The sequence below is a fragment of the Epargyreus clarus genome, unplaced genomic scaffold (assembly GCF_041222505.1).
Source record: "Epargyreus clarus isolate Ecla_fem2 unplaced genomic scaffold, WU_Ecla_fem_2.2 ptg000007l, whole genome shotgun sequence".
Lineage (NCBI taxonomy): Eukaryota > Metazoa > Arthropoda > Insecta > Lepidoptera > Hesperiidae > Epargyreus > Epargyreus clarus.
This window is the reverse complement of record NW_027332215.1, coordinates 8,146,798-8,160,103: the sequence shown is the minus strand read 5'-3', so window position 1 is coordinate 8,160,103 and position 13,306 is coordinate 8,146,798.

The window sequence follows — 13,306 nt, the reverse complement described above, 5'->3', positions numbered from 1 at the left end:
GTGATACTAATTAGGATCAATAGATATAGACAGTCACTCATTGTATCATTCTCCATTTTCTCAAGCTTCATTTTTTGCCTACTCAAATTCGTAATTTCACAATTTTTATTAGGCAGAAATTGGCAAATTATGGTTGTAAAATATTGGTTATAATTATTATTATTTAGGAAGGGCGGCAGTCGCATTGTCAAAGTACGCAAAAGACATCATATGTACTGACCCTTAGTTGCACAGAATATACCGTTACTAATAAATCTACAATAAATGTTATACTAATTATAAATGCTGAAATAATTGCTATATCACGATTTATGGGCATACTAAGGAATACACAGGAATAAATAGACATCAACGGCATTAGGTACTTGGTCAGTCAGTTTGTTATAATAATGGCAATGACTTAGCAGTTAAACTGCACTGTCACTTAACAAAACGTGAACCAGTGAGCTGCATTTGCTATTTCCCACATATAAAAACGCACTAAACGGTCCATATTTATAATATCATCATGATCGTAAGAAAAGTGCGTAAGCAATCTCGCCCTTGACCGACTGTAAGAAACTGTGTATTGTTACGTCATATGTTTTTATAGAGCAATATACTTTTTAACTTATGAATAATTCTTGTCAACGGTTCAACTCAAGGGCAGTTTTTACGGTAATACCTATAAATTAATTGTAAATGTGGGAATTGTCGGATTTGTTTATAAAGCCCTTTTTATGTACTATAATGAGTAAAATTAACGATCTTATTAATTAAATGACGTATAAATATGTTTCAGTTTTTAATTTTTTACAATGTATTTTATGATGATAGCACGGGAGATGCTGTGTACACAGGCCGTGCGAACACCTCTCGGACATTCGTTGAAGAAAGCAGAATCCGACTTGTGTCTGAAATCGAGAACTCTCTGGAGCGGGTCTCGGAATGGGGTCGTCTTAACCTTGTTGAGTTCAACCCCTCAAAGACGCAAGTCTGCGCGTTTACCGCTAAAAAAACCCCATTCGTCATAGCGCCTAATTTCCAAAGTACCCCACTCACTATTGGTAAAAGTGTAGGGATCCTGGGAGTTGACATCTGAAACTGGGCGTCCTGAACAGAGCCAAGCAGTACTTCACTGGAGGGCAACTCCTTTTGCTTTATAAAGTGCAAGTGAGGCCCCACATGGAGTACTACTCGCATCTCTGGGCAGGGGCACCACAATACCAACTTAACCCACTTGACTCCGTACAGAAACGCGCGGTGCGTATCGTCGATGACCCAGCGATCTCTGATCGGTTAGAACCCTTAAGCCTTCGGAGGGACATAGGTTCCCTCTGCGTGTTCTACCGACTTTACAATGGTGAGTGTTCTGAGGAACTGTTTGATCTAGTGCCTACGTCGCCTTTCCTTCATTGCACCACTCGCCGAAGGATGAAGTTCCATCCACATCAACTGGACCCGTGGCGGTCCTCCACGGTTCGGTTTAATCGATCATTTTTGCCGCGTACGTGCAAAATGTGGAATGAACTTCCTCCTGAGGTATTCCCTCAGGACTATGACATGGGGCTCTTCAAGAGGGGTGTAAAAAGAGCTCTCCTTCAAAGCCGGCGATGCATTGGCGACGCCTCTGGTGTTGCAAATATTCATAGGCGACGGTGATTGCTTTCCATCAAGCAGCCCGTCTGTCTTTTCGTTAGGTTACATATATAAAAAAAAAATGTACTTGTTACTAGTCGGATTTTTTTACTAATTGAGTCGACCTTCCTAATTTTTGCATTAGAAGTATTAGAACTAGGCTTTATTAATTCGAAAAAACATTAATATTTACAATTATAATTAAACTTACAGAAAATTTAAAGAAATAAATTAAACTATAAATATAAAACAACTTATTTACAAAATTTACATATATACAAAATTTAAAAACAAATATATAAAAAACAAAAACACTACCATAAAAAATTGTCACCATCACTGTCTTTGGGCAAGGTTCCCAAGACGCTGGCAGCATTTCCTCTCTGGATTGCTATACCAATCCTTTGAGCGAAATGTATGCCAGCTCTCGGGTCCCCAGAGACGTCGACCAAACGAGTTGACAGCTGTTTAAACAGCTGCCAAGCATCCGGACCCCATGGACCCAAAGTTTCAACACCAAACGCCACAAATATATAGTTATTGCATAAACTAATATATTTACGACGTTTGGTGCTTTCAGCAGCTGTAGCCGCCGCCCCCGCGCCAGAGGAAGACGCCTGGAGGTGAGAAGGAGCCAGTGTGTCGACACACGTAGCGTCCCACACTAGCATCCTCCCCCTCTTCCAGGGTACCTATTAACGTCATACCATCGGGCCGCTTGCCATCGTCACGTGCGAGACCATTCGGCTCTAAACAAGCCGGCACGTTGACGGTGACAAAAGCCCGACGAATGACGTCGTTGATGGAAGCATGACGCAATAAGCGACCAGCACTGCGCTGACAAGAAAGTCCATGGTGTCCAAACACATCGACGTCAGCGCCGCAATGACAGCGATGGCCTTCAACGGTCTTTACTCCCAGGCGCAAACATGTACAAACTGATAACGTTAAGTTATCTAAAAGTGTACCTAAATTACCCGAAATATGCCTGCAGCAAAAATCCCGATTCTCGCTCTGCTACAGCAAGGAGACGAGCCCTCTCTGCAATATCATGCGCAGAATCGAGAAGTTGATTTCGCACAATTATGCAGAGAGGTTCGTCCCAAAGTTTCTGTAAATTTAGATGAACCGGAAATTTTAGATTTGGTCCAGCCTGTAACCAAGCATCTTTAGCTTCATCCATAAATGTAATCATTGGTTCCTCAAAAATTTTGGACAAAACGTTAGAAGTTAAATTTTGGGTTTTATGGACTGAAGATAAAAAAGCTGGTAGAGCAACACTAGAAATTTTACGTATACCCAAGCCTCCGTGCCTAATAGGCAATGAGGCCTGGGTCCAAGCGCGTTCATTCATATTACAATTTAGAACCGATGAAAGAGTTTTCATTATGATGTCATCTAATTTTAAACAAATATCATTAAATTTCCAAAGGGGTGTCCTTTTTTAAAAGATATGTAAATTTAGGGACAAATAAGCAAAAACGAATAATAAAAAGAGCCATGTGTGAATTAATTTTACGTAAACGATCTGAAGATTCATTATAATTTTGAATATGATTTTAGATGAATGAAGGTATTGACTCAGGAAATATTGGTGAGCCTAGGAGATGTAAAGAATTCTTATCTAAAATTTTGATATTAGGAGCCAAAGTTTTAAATCGTTCATTAATATATTTTTTTCAAATACAGATTTTGTATCTGAAACGAAAAGTTCACATTTAGAAAAATTTACGTCTAGACCAATATCGCTGAAATTATCTAAAACCTCTTGAAAATCTGTAAAAACAGTTTCTGTATCACCTCCTAGACTACCATCGTCTAAATACCAAACGTTAAATTTTGAATTTAATTTTGATATAATAGGATGAATAGCCAAACTAAAGATTGCTGGACCAAGAGGATCACCTTCCTGACAACCAACAGATGACTCAAAAGCATGATGTTTGTACATTAATTTAGTGGGAGAACCATAACATTGCCAAAGAAAGGGGTAAATAGATGGAGTATTTTGTTTTATTTGATCCAGCAAAGTGATCCTGTCTACTGAATTAAACGCGTTTTTTATATCCAACTTCAAAAACACGTCTCCTCTGTCTTTCATCAAAAAGGTTCTAGCTGCGTGGACTGCAGCCTCACAACCTCCCTGGCTTCCAAAACCTAACTGAACAGGTGATAACTTTTCAGCTATACATGGTCTGATAAAACTGCAGCAAATTTTTGAAGCCAGGCGACGTAAGGTGCAACCCACAACAATCGGTCGAATACCACCGTCGTTTTTTTTTAACGCACATATATTTGCGCCATAAAGTATGTGAATCACACTGGGACTAACCTTACCAGCAAGCATTAAATTTATAAGCTGCGTAATACCATTTAGCAGCAGCTGTCCAGCATCTCCAACAGCACTTCCTACTAAATCTTTGAGATGTTGTGGGGTTAAACAGTCCAGTCCACCTGCGGAACAATTTTTAAAGGACATAATTGCAGCTAATACTTGTTTCGGTGTAGCCTGCAGTGGATCAACTTCATTGCTAAGAAATACAGGGGAGACATGAGTTAAAGCTGGCGGGTGTTTCTCTAAAAGGGCCGAAAGAGTAGCAGGTGAATCGGGAGCGATAACATCATTAGAAAAAAGGATAGTCGCAGCTCCTTTCAAATCTCCGTCCGCTACTATTTGTTCTACTTTTTTGAAAATATTGCTGTTATTGTGAGGGGTATTTGATTTAAATATGATATCATTATATTGTTTTAAACTAGTGCAATTTGATTTGATTATTTGTGTGAGTGAACTGCGATTATCCTTCTTTGCATGTAAAATAACATATGGAAAAGTCAGTAAATGTTCCCAGCTTTGCAAGTCATTTTTATTTATTACGTCTTTTATTAGTGTGGTTAAGGTATTTGCAACCGTAACTCGTGAACCCCTGGGAATACGCTTAATAACTGGGATTGAACTCTTAAGGCGTCCAAGGGTTTTATGAAAATCCGTAGAAGCTTCAATTGCACAGTTTTCATAGGATTCAGGGTGACCGACATTTTTATGAGCTTTACCACAATGAACCCTCAATCCCCGATTACCTTTAAAATAGCGTGGCTGAGAACACAACTCACATTTAACCAAGTTTTCACATAATGAGTTATCATATTGACTACAGGTGTTTGCGCCTGAAGACGAAATAGAAATATCTTGCATCAAAAAGGACTAAATTATAATTTATATAAAACAATATTTACAAAAAACAATATAAACTACCTTTTAAAATATTTACATACTAAATAAAATCATATTTATAATTATATTTAAAATAAATTATCTTGACAAAACTGCAACACAATAGTTGCTTAGCAACGTAGTCATATTTATTATAGCTGATTGGCTGGTAGAAGGAGAATTGTCGCTATTGGTTTTCAAAATGTATTTTTGATTTGCTGATTGGCTGGTTTACAGATAAGACGATTATCTATTGGTTTCCAAGAGATGTGGTTGCCTGGTAACATGTGGCGTCTTGAGGCGTCTGTAACTATGGTTTGTCAGGTTGCTATGTAATTATTATTTTAAAATCTTGTTTTACTATGAAACTGAGCACGTCCTGATTCTACCCACAACCGTGTGGGTGACTCACAAGTTATTTAATAGTATGACGCCTTTTTTAAAAGCTTAAGCGCAGAATAAACTGAACAAAGTATTTTAAACGATTTGCTCTTGACAACACGACACAGCCAGGCTATTTACTAGGCTTAGTAATTAGCACTTCAACTACATAGTTACTTTGGTAATTTACTTACAATAATATTTTTAATACTATTAATTTCCATGGTGTTGTTTTGTCATTAAGGAATTTCTTACATACATTCGAGGAAGGCCGCCAGGTGACGTGAGTACTCGTCAAGACAAATTTAACGACTCCCAAATAAGACAGGATTATGATGTGCAGTTATAAAATTGCTACAAACACCTTTCAGTTACGCTATATCGTCACACCAATGATCAGTTCAAGAATCATCTCTATCTCTAATCAACCCCCAAATAAAACTGGAGTATGTCTAAGGTTGCTTTGAGGAGTTAAGGATACAATGCTACTCCTGACGACAAATGCGCGTAATTAATGCTCAATCTATCAAATTTTGCCTATTAAAGATCTAAACTGTCAAATGTACGCTCTTTAATAACCAAATCATTAGACAGATAGATTTTTAAAGACGTGCGTAAGTTGAGATCCGTAGCAGTAGCGGATTATCTATATATATAAACTTGCATTTGGCTATCCTGTTGGAAATAATATAACCTTTTTAAGACCCTTTATGGAAAATTTACCCTTAAGACGGTAAAATATGGGTTGAGTGTTTGTTGGGAAGTCCGCAGATTTTAAAGCAATTTCTATGAAAATTGGTATTTGGCTTTCAGATTGAAAATAATAGAACACCTATTTAAACGTTTTTGGTCGTTCAATAGGGGATGGAACTTTATTTTAAAAACCGTTAATTTGGAAACAAGGACTATAAAAATATCATTTACCAGAATGGTACGAAATAATAGAGCATTTTAACACCGTTTATGGAAAATCTACCCTTAAGAAGGTAAACTAGGGGTGGAAACTTCGTTAAAAAGTACGCAGCTTTTGAAGAAAAGTCTATGAAAATTGGTATTTGGCTTTCTGATTGAAAATAATAGGACCCCTATTTAAACGTTTTTGGTCGTTCAATAGGGGATGGAACTTTATTTTAAAAACCGTTAATTTGGAAACAAGGACTATAAAAATATCATTTACCAGAAAGGTACGAAATAATAGAGCATTTTAACACCGTTTATGGAAAATCTACCCTTAAGATTTCACGGTTTTTGGGAGATCAATCCTTAAGGTCGTTTAATAGGGGATGGAACTTTGTTTTAACGTCCGTTAATTTGGAAGCAAGGACTGTAAAAATTAGAAATTAGCTTTCTGGTTGGGAATGATAGAACTTTATTAACACCATTTATGGAAAATCTACCCTTAAGTGGGTAATATAATGGTTGAAAGTTTGTTTAGAAGTAAGCCGATTTTTGAGGTTTCTGAAGAAAGCTTGGTACACAGTGACGAAATATGAAAAAAACTTTTGGTAATTAAATATTAATTCTACTTTATTGTTAAAATTGTTAATGGTAAAAATCTACAGTTACAGTTATTTGTATGACATATCAAATTTTTGGCGCGGGCGAAGCCGCGGGTTCTGCTAGTACATTTATCGTCAGAATATTATTGAAATATTGCCACCCTTACCGATCTCTATAATAACCCTGTTTTGACAGTTTGGTGAAATCCGCCCGATATAAATCTGCTGCCCAAGCTAGGCTTAATATTTTAAGTGTCTGCAAACGTTTACCTATTCTTCAAACAGTGCAAATCTGAACATAATACAGCATCGGTTGGTACCTATTCTGTTATCGGACAGACCGCTGAAGTCTTCACCGATATTGAGGAATACTCAACTGAATAGCGTCGATAGTCTGAATATGCCACTGAGGGCATGAAATCAGACCACGAAGGATTTATATATCATTTAATAAGACCTGTACAATTAGTAAGGTCCTTCTAAAAATATCAAACCAGAATACAGCAACTAGGGTAACTAGTTGGAATCGATACATTTTCAGTCGTTCTCCCAGTATTTATACAAGCTACGTCGTACATTCGTTAGCATGATTCAGAGAACAGATAACGCCATCTAGCTTCATGATGGATATACTGCAAAGAAGCGACATCTAGCTGCTTCATAAATAAATATGGATGGGGTGTCGCTGCAGTTGAACCAACGCACCCCTTTTTTGTTAAATTTGTTGGGAGATTGATAAAATTGTATGTCGCGTTGTTTTAGAATTATATTTATTGAAAGTTAGAACCGTGCCGAATCACTTTCTGGTAAATATTTGATCGGCCTCAACATTCTACTTGAGTGGTGAGGATGACCTATATAAAATCAGTAAAATAAGTTGCAGAATATGTAAGATGTATGAAAATTATATTTTCTTACAAAATTAGTGGTTTGCTTTAGATTGTAATTTATCATTATCTCCTAGAATTTGATTACTATAAGAGGTAATACAACAGGTGTAAGAATACTTGCTATTTGAAAAAATCCTTTATTCGATTCTCGGCTACACAAGTGGATTTTTTTTAATTCAAATGATGCAGTTTTAATTTTCATTAGAGTATTGTAATTTCTTTCAACGCGTCTCGCTTATCCTTATAGTTTCGAATTTCGTCATAGATCAATGCAAACTTTATATAATCACTGTATATGTAACATATTGTGTCAATTTCTTTGCATAGGCAGTTGCTACGAGCAGACGACGATTTATAATCATATTTATACTTACAATCATAATCATACTCGTATCACTTAAGAATCATGCGAATTAATTAATAATCATGTCATAATTTGTGTCCTGTCTGTACGCCAGTATGTCACGCATTCATTTTAGTGCGTGCTCAATCGTAGTTAGTGATGCCGCTCGATATGCTACTATCGATAGACTATCGATACAACCGATACTATCGATAGTACCTATAAATCATGTCAATACTATTGATGACCTGCAATAGTATCGATACTATCGATAGTATTTAACTTTGATAGTCGCTGTGTTATCAAAACTTTCGAAAACAACAACATTTGATAGTATGATAATATCGACAGTATTGATACTATCGATAGTATCTGTTGTATCGATATTATCGATAGTCCAATCAATATTCTAATTGATTTTCGATGTCCACTATCGATAGTGTAACTATCGATTTTTTGGAATCTCTAATCGTAGTAGTTTGATTTCTCGTTACGAGTGCCTAGTTGCCTACTCAACAAATACTCAATATTATGATTATATAATTTGAATACAATAATTTAATTTTCCAAATAGCTAAATAATGCTTAAATAATGCTTTTAGTGTAGTTAACAAAATAGATGTAATATAAAGTGCTTATAAAAATACTTATTCGTTCATAAATCGAACAATTTTAGGAATTGGTAAGTGTAATAAGGCTAAAGAATTTGAGATAAGAAATTTCCTTAGACGACATGTTTTAAATAAAATACAGCAAGAAGAGAGGAATGTATCAGACCCAAATGCCTCAAATATTGTAAAATTTCAAACTATGTCATTAGTGATGAGGTCCATTATAATTGTTACATATAAATAGGCTCGTTTGGACATATTATGTCATCGTAGGCGCGTTTAATTAGCGGGTACTCATCTCAAGTGCACTGTGCACTGTGCAATGCAGTACGGGGTGAATTGTTTAAGGAAACCTTCAGGGCTAAATCTAAAACTATAAGAAATAGCGAAAAATCCTGAAATGAGTTGCGAGGCCGATTTTGATAAAAACTAAAACAGCTAAATAACTTAAAAAAAACCACACCTTTATTAGGAATAATAAAGGTGTGTTTTTTTAAGCGACACTATGCGATGGTAGAATCCATCGCATAGTGTCGCTTATATAGATCAAATTTTGGAGGGTAATGATAAATGAAAAAGCAACTGGCAGTTAAGTTCCCGCCATTTGTTAATTTAAATTATTCGTATCGTATTAACAAATCTTTATGGCCTAATGGTATAAAATCATCCGATATTTTTATGTTCGAGTTAATTTAAGTTATTTTTACATCAGAATATCTTATCTGTATATCTCTAGGTTCCATATGTATTATTACCGGATCTAAACATTTCTTGAGATTCAGATTGTATGATACCATGTGAGGAAAACCGTTGTTTGAAAATGACTAGTAGTAGTAGTGAATGAGAGAAATTATTTCAATAATAGTAAAAAAGTAGAATCATTATTAACTTATTTTAGCGATTATTAACCTTTTAATATATTTGGGTTCCTCTCACGGAATAGAAAAGGATACAGCCTTAAGCACTGACCAAGTTCAGAAAGGTAAAATTCAGACACTTTGAAGATGACTTTACTCATAAAAACTTTCAAGTATCCTTCTGATTTATTCACGATATTTACGTTCGATTTTAATGTAAGTAATATCATTAAGTAGTAACACCCACACAAATGCGAAAAATCCTGTGATTTAAACGTCGGTATTTTAGCGTGGGAGGCCTAAATTCTTAGCCACTATATTAAAGCTTATCAATTAATTATCTGCCTTGTACGTGATAAACTTTAAATAAGAGTAGGTCTTAGCATAGCATTAAATGTGAATGCCCAATGTGAGGTAATTAAACGTTATACCCGTAATAAATGTTACAGGTTGTTATTTTTTTCAGCCATGCTTTTTCTTTATTTTCTTATTCTTGTATACTTTTATTATTAGCGGGGTTAACAGGCATATTATGTGTTTATGTATTTTGATTTCTAAATTTATAATCTCAATTAAAACACATTTCTGCGACAATGTTATCCATCCCAGATAGGTGATTTGCAAAAATAACCGCACACTGTTAATATAGTAAAATAAAATGGTTGTAATTATTATGTAAAACGAAGATAAGGATTTTTGTTCCGCTCAATAAAGTGATAAACTGGCTGCGTTTCTGATCAGACCACGCATAATAATTCTGGTGTTACTTAAGTAAATATTAACTTTAGTCTGATACCAATATTACAAAGATTTAGTTATAAATTTCGTTTAAGTACTAACTGTTTCGTTATATATTTTAATGGACACTCCTAAATTTGTCAACGAAATATTAAAATACTTAAATATAAAGTTTATTAGAATAATCGTAACTTTACGACAGCACGTCTTAACGCGACAAACGCCCACGTCTTTCCATTTATTTTGTGCACTTTGTAATGTCGCAAATTTGTAATTGCTTAGACAACAACACAAAATATGTATGGCCATAATTTATACAAGTTAATTAATAAAGCAATCCCTCTACATACGCACACCTATTTAATCGACGGGTAGCTATTGAACCTGCGGCTGCCAACTTTAGTGCAGTTCACTAGAAGTCTTCTATAATTATATTTGGGGTTGATTACAGATGTCCACAAGCAGTAGCGACCACTTAACGTCAAACAGACTCCACGCTTGATTGCTATTCGATTCGATTCGATTGAAATTCATGAAATAGGTGCAATTTATTTCTTAATAAGTAAACAGCAGTGTTCATGGGGTTACATTTTATCATTATGAGATGTTGAAAGATTAACTTAAAATGACTAAATTATCTAAATCGAGTAGGTAAGTGTCCATTTACATTTTTCAGTGCTTTACACGATGGGATTCTTCATTTTAGAACGCAGACATTTATAATTCTGGGTTTGTCCACAAAAGCGGAAGGATTATATGGGAATTGATAAGGAAATAAGGTTGAAAAGGGTTACCAGTTAAGATATCAACTACTATTTCATTGCATGAATCAAACAATAACAATGACTGGTAATTAGCGCATTCAATGAAGTATTAACCTTAGTTGCATGTTAATGAGTAAATCTTTGTTGTGACTGAATCAGAACGCCTACAGTGTTTGAATAGTTGGCGTTTGTAGCGCAAATTACGTTTGCGTTGTGCATAGTATTAGTATTACTAGTGATAAATAACATTCGGATATGTATTAAAGAGTTGAGATACTTACATGCTCCTTTAAGAGTCCAGACTTTCAGAGTTTATTGAAACCAGTTTCAATAAAGCAAGTTACTAAGCAAAGCAAGGCGAGACCATATTACACGCTTAATGTCCTACAGTACGGGTAATTAGCGATTAATAATTTCTTGAATGCATTACCTTGACTTGTATTATTATATTTTTTGCTTAATTAGGTATTTTATGGTATTAAACTACTAGGTTTAGATGATATGGGATAATTTTATATAGATAAAATCGAATTCATTTGGATTCACAGCCAAAGCCTTTATAAATCTGTAATAAGTAAGATGATGAATCTGCATTACTATAAAAATTAAGGTGAGGGAACTAAGATATGGCGGTAACTATCGAACAGTTTGAAGAATGTTTTCGCGGAGCAGACAGTTGCCTTTCTTGTAGTACCGTCAAGATACTTATTTCTCTGCCTATAAAAGTTGTATTTACACTGATAAGTTTTAATTTGAAGTGTGTAAAAAAGCGGGGCGACTGACATGACGTATCAGCTAAGTATAGTCTGATTCATAATTAGGTGTCCAAAATGTAAACAAAGATGTTGACGTATAAATAAAATATGTTTCAAATGGTAGTTTCTTATTTTTGACGATATTAAATTAATACAACAATAATAAAATAATAATCTGAATAAATTAATATTAATTCACATTTTCTAATATTTATATTGTGTCAATTTCGTTCCATACAGTAATAATAATAAATAAAATTATGACATTTCTATTCAGTGACTTCACTGGTGTTGCGCGTAAAGTGTGGATATATATGTTTGTCTCTTTCTACGTAACGCCTCAACTTTTCGTGTTACACTTGATTTTACTCCTCATAAAATTTCCGTACGGGGCCTTATAACTCAAATCGTTTCTTAAGGAGTAAACTCCAAAAACAAGGTTTATGGTAGAAAATTAAAATGTAATAATGGTAACACAATCGGAATCCAAAACATTTCTTGTGCCGTCATTTTTTAGTTTCGTAGCTGATGTTATTTATTTTCGTGACTGTGATAGAACTCGAATGTTTTCTCGTTTTCATAGCGCATTTGTTAAATTGTGTATAGTTGTTTAAGTTTTCGTTTTTTGTAGTTTTTTAAAGTTTTAGTTTCTTGTTAATTTTGACAGTGACATTTCTTTGTTTACATTTTGGACACCTAATTATGAATCAGACTACAGTCAGGGGTAGCTACTTGACTGTGGCCGACATCAGGTTCAATTTAATTTAAATTGATGTTAGTTGCGAATGCCCATGAAAGACAGTGAAGACTAGAGATGGGCAGAGGGTTTAAACCCATCGGGAATAAACCGGGTTTTTACCCGGTTGGGAAGAAATAGGGCTTAAACCCGAAAATGGGCTTTTATTCGGGTATTTACTATTTTCATGCGTATCTATCCTTTTTTAAGCGAAATTATTACTTTGATGATGATACTGTACTAAATATGCACTGTAAAAAGACATTTGCAGCGCCAAAATGCCATTTTATCACGCCATTATAGAAGCAGATTTAAGTAAGAAGCCAATCAGCCTATGCTTTTGATGCAAATTTCAAACAATGTGCATGTCCCGTTGTTATTCTGGAATATACTATCCTCTGGCCGCTATAGCAACAAATACTAAAAATAAAAAACATCAAAATAAATGGGAGACGCAATACAAGTACTGGATTTAAACCGGGTGTTTTGCCCATCTCTAGTGAAGACTATTCCATCAGGTGACACCTCCTGTAATATATGTAGCGGCGGTTATGCGGCGGCGGGTATACATTGTTTTAAGGTTTCTAATGATTTATGTTTTTTTTTATCCCAATTGAACTTAATATTTTTACGTGAAACGTGAAACGTATATTTTAAGTGAAAAAAAAAAAAAAAATGCACCCCGACAACTAGTCTAAAATTTAGTTAATATTTGTAAGAGGAAACTTGTAAATTTTGTTGGTAATCTACAATACAATTGTTGAGTTTTCGGTAATCTATAACCAAACGCCATTTTTTTCTCCATCAGAACGTTTGGGTACCAAAAGTACAGGTACACTCTACTCGCTATTACATGGTTCTATAATACCACAGTATAAGGATATAAATACCCTGTTTTAGTAAA